We start from the raw sequence: 7,500 nt of genomic DNA on the forward strand, positions 1-7,500 counted from the left end.
TGCAGTGCCATCCAGTCTCCAAACGTCACGTGTGTGGTTGGCACCAAAGATCTCGATCCTGGTCTCATCAGACCAGAGAACCTTGAACCAGTCTGTCTCAGAGTCCTCCAAGTGATCATGAGCAAACTGTAGATGAGCCTTGACATGACGCTTTGAAAGTAAAGGTACCTTACAGGCTCGTCTGGAACGGAGACCATTGCGGTGGAGTACGTTACCTATGGTATTGACTGAAACCAATGTCCCCACTGCCATGAGATCTTCTTGGAGCTCCTTCATTGTTGTCCTTGGGTTAGCCTTGACTCTTCGGACAAGCCTGGCCTCGGCACAGGTGGAAACTTTCAAAGGCTGTCCAGGCCGTGGAAGGCTAACAGTAGTTCCATAAGCCTTCCATTTCCGGATGATGCTCCCAACAGTGGAGACAGGTAGGCCCAACTCCTTGGAAAGGGTTTTGTACCCCTTGCCAGCCTTGTGACCCTCCACGATCTTGTCTCTGATGGCGTTGGAATGCTCCTTTGTCTTTCCCATGTTGACCAAGTATGAGTGCTGTTCACAAGTTTGGGGAGGGTCTTAATTAGTCAGAGAAGGCTGGAAAAAGAGATAATTAATCCAAACATGTGAAGCTCATTGTTCTTTGTGCCTGAAATACATCTTAATACTTTAGGGGAACCAAACAGAATTCTTGTGGTTTGGGGGGTTGAATAATAAATGACCCTCTGAATAAACTTTTCACAATTTAAAAAAAAAATAAAAAAAGAAATAACATTCTTTTTTGCTGCAGTGCATTTCACACTTCCAGGCTGATCTACAGTCCAAATGTCACAATGCCAAGTTAATTCCGAATGTGTAAACCTGCTAAATCTGCAGGGGGTTGAATACTACTTGTAGGCACTGTATATATATGTATATATATATGCATATCTGTATGTATATGTATATATGTATATGTATATGTATTATCTGTACTACCCGGCTTCGCCCGGGTTAATAACTGCTGTTAACAAAATAGAATGTATTAACATTCCCGGGATAGAATGTATAAATAGAATATATTAACGCCCGGGATAGTAACTGTCTCTCTGTTTCTCTCCCATTCTCTGTCTGTCTCCCCCTCTGTATATATCTCTCTGTCTCTCGCTCTCTATCTTTGTCTGTCTGTCTCTTTCCCTGTCTGTCTCTGACTGTCTCTGTCTTTCTCAGTCTGTCTCAATCTCTTTCCTTGTCTGTCTATCTCTGTCACTTTCCCTGTCTGTCTCTTACCCTGTCTGTCTCTTTCCCTGTCTGTCTTGTTTCCCTGTGTGTCTCTTTGTCTGTCTCTTAACCTGTCTCTCTCTTTCCCTCTCTTTCCCTGTCTGTCTGTTTGTCTGTCTCTTTGTGTCTGTCTCTTACCCTGTCTATGTCTGTTTCTTACCCTGTCTGTGTCTGTCTCTTTCCCTGGCTGCATTGTGACACGCCAACATTCCATATAAGGGCGTGGCTGCGCATTCTTCTGAAGTTCTGGCTGCACTGTGGCTCCCAGCTCCATTCGCTTTAATGGAGGCAGGTTTTTTGGCGAATAACTGTAAAGCGCGGGGTTAAAATTTCCCCTCGAAACATAGCCTATGACGCTTTCGGGGTCCAGAAGTGTGAGTGTGCAAAATTTTGTGGCTGTAGCTGCGACGGTGCGGATGCCAATCCCGGACACATACACACACACACATACATACACACATTCAGCTTTATATATTAGACTAGCTGTACTACCCGGCTTCGCCCGGGTTAATAACTGCTGTTAACAAAATAGAATGTATTAACAAAAATGTATTCTGCACACAAAAACCACAAAACAAATAGATAGAAATGTAATTATTAAATTGTTGCCTATATTAACCAATCAGAGCTCAGATTAATTAACTGTAGCAAAATAGAAGCTAAGCTGTGATTGGTTGCGATTGGCAACCTGATAAATCTTCAGGCAACAGAAAGCCCTCCCCCCTGACAGTATATATTAGCTCACACATACACAAAATAGACAGGTCATGTGACTGTCAGCTGCCGTATTTCCTATGTGGTACATTTGTTGCTCTTGTAGTTTGGCTGCTTATTAATTCGATTTTTATTTTTGAAGGATAATACCAGACTTGTGTGTGTTTAGTGCGATTATGTGGCGAGGTTGGTGTATGTGTGGTGAAATGTGTGCTGAGGGTGGTATATGTGTTCAAGCACGTGATAGTGTGTGGTGCATTTTGTGTGTGTGTTCATATCCCTGAGTGTGGTGAGTATCCCATGTCGGGGCCCCCCCTTAGCAACTGTCCGCTATATACTCTTTGGCGCCATCGCTCTCATTCTTTAAGTCCCCTTTGTTCACATCTGGCAATTTGCCCCCAACACTTTCGTTTCACTTTTTCCCCATTATGTAGGGGCAAAATTGATTGGTAAATTGGAACGCACGGGGTTAAAATTTCGCCTCACAACATAGCACCCAGCGCTGCTCGGGATAGTAACTATCTCTCTCTGTTTCTCTCCCATTCTCTGTCTGTCTCCCCCTCTGTCTATATCTCTCTGTCTCTCTCTTTGTCCGTCTGTCTCAATCTCTTTCCCTGTCTATCTATCTCTTTCCCTGTCTATCTATCTCTTTCCCTGTCTAGCTATCTCTTTCCCTGTCTAGCTATCTCTTTCCTTATCTATCTGTCACGTTCCCTGTCTGTCACGTTCCCTGTCTGTCACGTTCCCTGTCTGTCACGTTCCCTGTCTGTGACGTTCCCTGTCTGTCACGTTCCCTGTCTGTCACGTTCCCTGTCTGTCACGTTCCCTGTCTGTCACGTTCCCTGTCTGTCACGTTCCCTGTCTGTCACGTTCCCTGTCTGTCACGTTCCCTGTCTGTCACGTTCCCTGTCTGTCACGTTCCCTGTCTGTCTCTTTCCCTCTCTTTCCCCGTCTGTCTCTTTGTCTGTGTCTGTCTCTTTGTGTCTGTTTCTTACCCTGTCTGTGTCTGCCTCTTTCCCTGTGTCTGTCTCTTTCCCTGGCTGCATTGTGACACGCCAACATTCCATATAAGGGCGTGGCTGCGCATTCTTCTGAAGTTCTGGCTGCACTGTGGCTCCCAGATCCATTCGCTTTAATGGAGGCAAGTTTTTTGGCGAATAACTGTAAGGCTGTGTTCACACACTGCGTTTTTTACCTGCGTTTTTGGTCCGTTTTTGGTCCGTTTTTGCTGCAGAAATTTCTTGAGAAATTCTTGTAACCTTTCTGCAGACATTCCCCAGCAAAACCTATGGCAAAAAAAATTAGCTGTGCACACACTGCGTTTTTTTCTTAAGAAAATTCTTTCAGTAGATTTTCTTAAGAAAAAGAATGAGCATGTCACTTCTTTTCTGCAGCTAACTGCGTTTTTTGCCATAGATAATTGGCACAATAACGCAGGGAGCAACCAGCGGTAAAAACGCACCAAAAACGGACCGAAAACGCACCAAAAACGCACCGAAAACGCGGCAAAAACGCAGGTGCGTTTTTGGTGCGTTTTTTAACACAGGTGCACTCTTAAGAAATTTCTTAAGAAATTTCTTAAGAAAAATCATTTTTCTAGTGTGAACATAGCCTAAAGAGCGGGGTTAAAATTTCCCCTCGAAACATAGCCTATGACACTCTCGGGGTCCATACGTGTGAGTGTGCAAAATTTTGTGGCTGTAGCTGCGACGGTGCGGATGCTAATACCGGACATACACACACACATTCAGCTTTATATATTAAATATATATATGTATATATATATATGTGTGTATATATATATATATATATATATATATATATATATATATATTATATATATATATATATATATATATATATATATACACATACACATACATACATACATACATACATACATACACACACACACACACACACACACACACACACACACACACACACACACACACACACATATATATAGTTACATAGTTACTTAGGTTGAAAAAAGACCTAGGTCCATCTAGTTCAACCTTCCTCCACCAGTTCTACATTTAGTCACTAAGTCATTTATAACCAACAATGTTTTGTGTACTGAGGAAATCATCCAGCCCTTTTTTAAAAGCTGTTATAGTATCTGCCATTACTACCTCTTGTGGTAGTGTATTCCACAGTCTGACCGCTCTAACTGTAAAGAACCCTTTCCTATTTAGGTGTCGGAATCGCTTTTCTTCCACTCTCAGTGAGTGCCCCCTGGTCCTTAGTACTGTCTTTGGAAGAAATAAGTCATGTGCCAGTCCTTTATATTGACCACACATGTATTTATACATATAAATGAGATCTCCTCTGAGACGTCTTTTTTCTAAGCTAAACATATCTAACTTTTTCAACCTGTCATCATATGGGAGGCCTTCCATTCCTTGTAATAGTCTAGTTGCCCGCCTTTGAACTGACTCTAACTTCTGAATGTCCTTTTTAAAATGTGGAGCCCAAAACTGGATCCCGTATTCCAGATGTGGCCTTACAAGTGATTTATAGAGGGGTAACAATACGTTGGGATCACGGGATCTAATCTCTTTTTATACACCCTAAAATCTTGTTTGCTTTAGCAGCTGCTGCTTGATATTGAATGCTGCTGCTCAGCTTATTTGTAATGAGAATACCCAAGTCCTTCTCCTGTTCTGTAGTCCCGAGTTTACTTCCATTTAATGTATACGCAGCTATAGGATTACTCCGTCCTAGCTGCATTACTTTAGATTTATCAACATTAAATCTCATTTGCCAAGTATCTGCCCATTCTGACATCTTATCCAGATCTTTTTGTAATATTGTACTATCCAGGTCAGTTTTTAATATCCTACATAGTTTGGTGTCATCGGCAAAGACTGACACTGTACTATCAATCCCATCCACAAGGTCATTAATAAAGAGAGTAAAAAGAATCAGTCCAAGCACAGATCCCTGCGGCACCCCACTGCTGACTATAGCCCATTTAGAGAATGTACCTGTAACGGGGTGCCAGGGGTGCCTCGGGGCTTGTAGTCGTGTCCCCTTCGTTCAGGCTTACCCCTGGTTCCTCCGTCACTATCGGGACAGGAGATGTCTTGGTGGGGCAGAGTCTGGTGGTGCAGGTGTCGTCCGACGTATAAACACTCTCCAGGCATGCTTTGGTGCAAACAAAAGACATTCTTTATTTTCCAAAATAAACCGGCAGTTGCAGATGACTTCACGTTTTTTCCTTAGCTGGGGGAAGCCTGCCCTGACGCCCTCTCCAGTGGGGATGTGCCCGGCTACTCTGCTTCACCCGGCTCCCACTATGGCTACCCACAAACCGGACCCACACCGGTCTGCTTCGCTCTTGAGATGCCGCCCGCTTCTGTTCTCTCCGGCTTCCCTATTCTTCCAGCTCCCACACTCTGCCCCGGCGCTGCTTTCTTTCTCCCGTCCCGGACACAACTCTCTTCTTGCTCTCACTTTTTCCTCTACAACACTACTCCTCCCTCCCCTTTCTGCTGCCGGCTCCTCCTACCACCTGTTCCTGTGAGACAGCCATCCCACCCGGCCACTAGGGGACCCACTAACACGATATAATAACAATAAAAACATTTTTATTAATAACAACGTTCCGGGTTAACTGTGCTCCTTTGTAAGGGGTCTGCCCACCCCTTACATACCTCCCCTCTTTAAGCCTGAGCCTCCCGGCCAGGCATGAATCTGAAATTACACATAAAAACAACATCATTTCACTGAAACTACAAACAAGTTCTCCTTTGGGCAACCGCAAGCGGCGCACCAGTCCAGCGCCTGGAGTTCCTCCTGGAAGCTCCCGGTCTTTGTAGTGCCCGGAGGCCGTTGGCAGGCACTCCCGGTCTTAGTCGTGCCCGGAGGCCGTTGGCAGGCACTCCCGGTCTTAGTTGGTGAACAGCAGGAATACAACTCGAGAAAGACTTCTTCTTCTTACTGATGCGGAAGGAGCCCCTGGCTCAGTCCAGCAGCAGGCTCTCTCCGGGCTTAACAACTTGAACGGTGATTAACAGTAAAACTTTTGCCGGTTCAAACAACGCCGGTCTTCAAACAAGCCGATCAGGGCACTTCACTCCGGGTGCAAAACCCGTTTCCACTCGGCTCGTTGGGCCCTTACATAGTCCGACAAGGACTGGCCGGACAGCCGGCGCAGCCTCTGGAAGGGCTCGTAAGTGACGGTGGGCTCCGGTGCCTTGGTCTCCTCAACCCCCGATGGGGGTGCCGGGGTCGCTGCACGAGGCGGCTGAGGTACGTCCATGACAATTACCGGATGCGTGTTGATGTTTTGGTTAATAGCCGGCACCGCTGGGGTTCCCTTCTCCGAGTCAGCGGTCGGTCCGGGCATCACTTCGGGAGCTACGGCCAAGGTGCGTCTCGGGTAGGAGGATTCAGCCATCACCGGTCTTGGCTGCGACCGCCGCCGGTACTGGCATTCCTCCCATTCCAATTCTTGCTGCCATTGAGCAGCCTCTTGTGAGGTAGGCATCCGGGTTACGCCGACAGAGAAGAGGCCTCGGCATCCCACCTCTCGCATAAACCGGACCTTTTCCCCCGGATATAACGTGTGCAGGCGCTGGGGTAGGCCTTCAACGTCCAGGTGTACTCTGTTGTAAAAATAGTCATCGCCGGTTTCTTCGTCCTTGATGAAGCCGTAACCCTCCTTCTGATTGAACTTCACTACCACTCCGGTGGTGCACTGCTGCTCAAACTCCTCACTCCGGGAACCAGTCATCATTTCCCGGGCTACGGTCTCGGCAAGCAGTCGCTCCTGTACCGGGTCTGGTTCTGGGGACGGGGACTTCCGTTGAGGTAGGGGTGACGGCTGTACTGGGTCCCAAAAGAAGCCCCAGTTGTCTTTTTCTAGTTTCCGGGCGTGTTCTTCCTCCGGAGCCGGGACTGGACCGGGTGTCGAGGGTCTCTCCGCGACGGGCGGGGGTGTCTCCAGGTACGGGGTTCCCAAGAGCCGGTTTCCTGACGGCAGCTGAGCGGTGTATGTCGCTCTGACCTCAGTCGTGGTCTCTCCGGTCACCGCGTCCCACGTTGTAACCCAGGTCACTTTTGTGGCCCATCCCGGTCCTCCGGGTACAGCTGGCAAGTGAGCGGGAAATCCCTCCGCAGACGCAGCCGCCATCTGCTTCTGGTAGTTTCTCTCCAGTCCAGGTGCAACCAATGCATCGTGTTGTCCCTCGGGATTCTCCATCTTGCCTGTAGCACAAGTCACAAGTAAGGGCGTCAGGGTCGGTGGAGATGCTGGAGGAAGTGGAGGCGGGCCTGTTTTTCCCGCTCTTGGGTATACTCCACCCCCAGTCTCACACATCAGGTCGACCCCTCCTCGGTGGTTCTTCTTTTTCTCTGGAACACCGCCCACTTCACATATCTTCGTCTGTGCCCTGGGACCGGCACCTCCCCTCTTTGGGCGGAGTACTCCGAACTTCTTTTTCGGCACCGGCCAGCCCCAGGCTCTTCTTTTGGCGCCAACTTTTCGCGCGCTTTCTGCGTCCTTGAAGATGACGGCCATCTTGTGCCCGG

The sequence above is a fragment of the Anomaloglossus baeobatrachus genome, chromosome 10 (genome assembly GCF_048569485.1).
Source record: "Anomaloglossus baeobatrachus isolate aAnoBae1 chromosome 10, aAnoBae1.hap1, whole genome shotgun sequence".
NCBI classification, from domain to species: Eukaryota; Metazoa; Chordata; class Amphibia; order Anura; family Aromobatidae; genus Anomaloglossus; species Anomaloglossus baeobatrachus.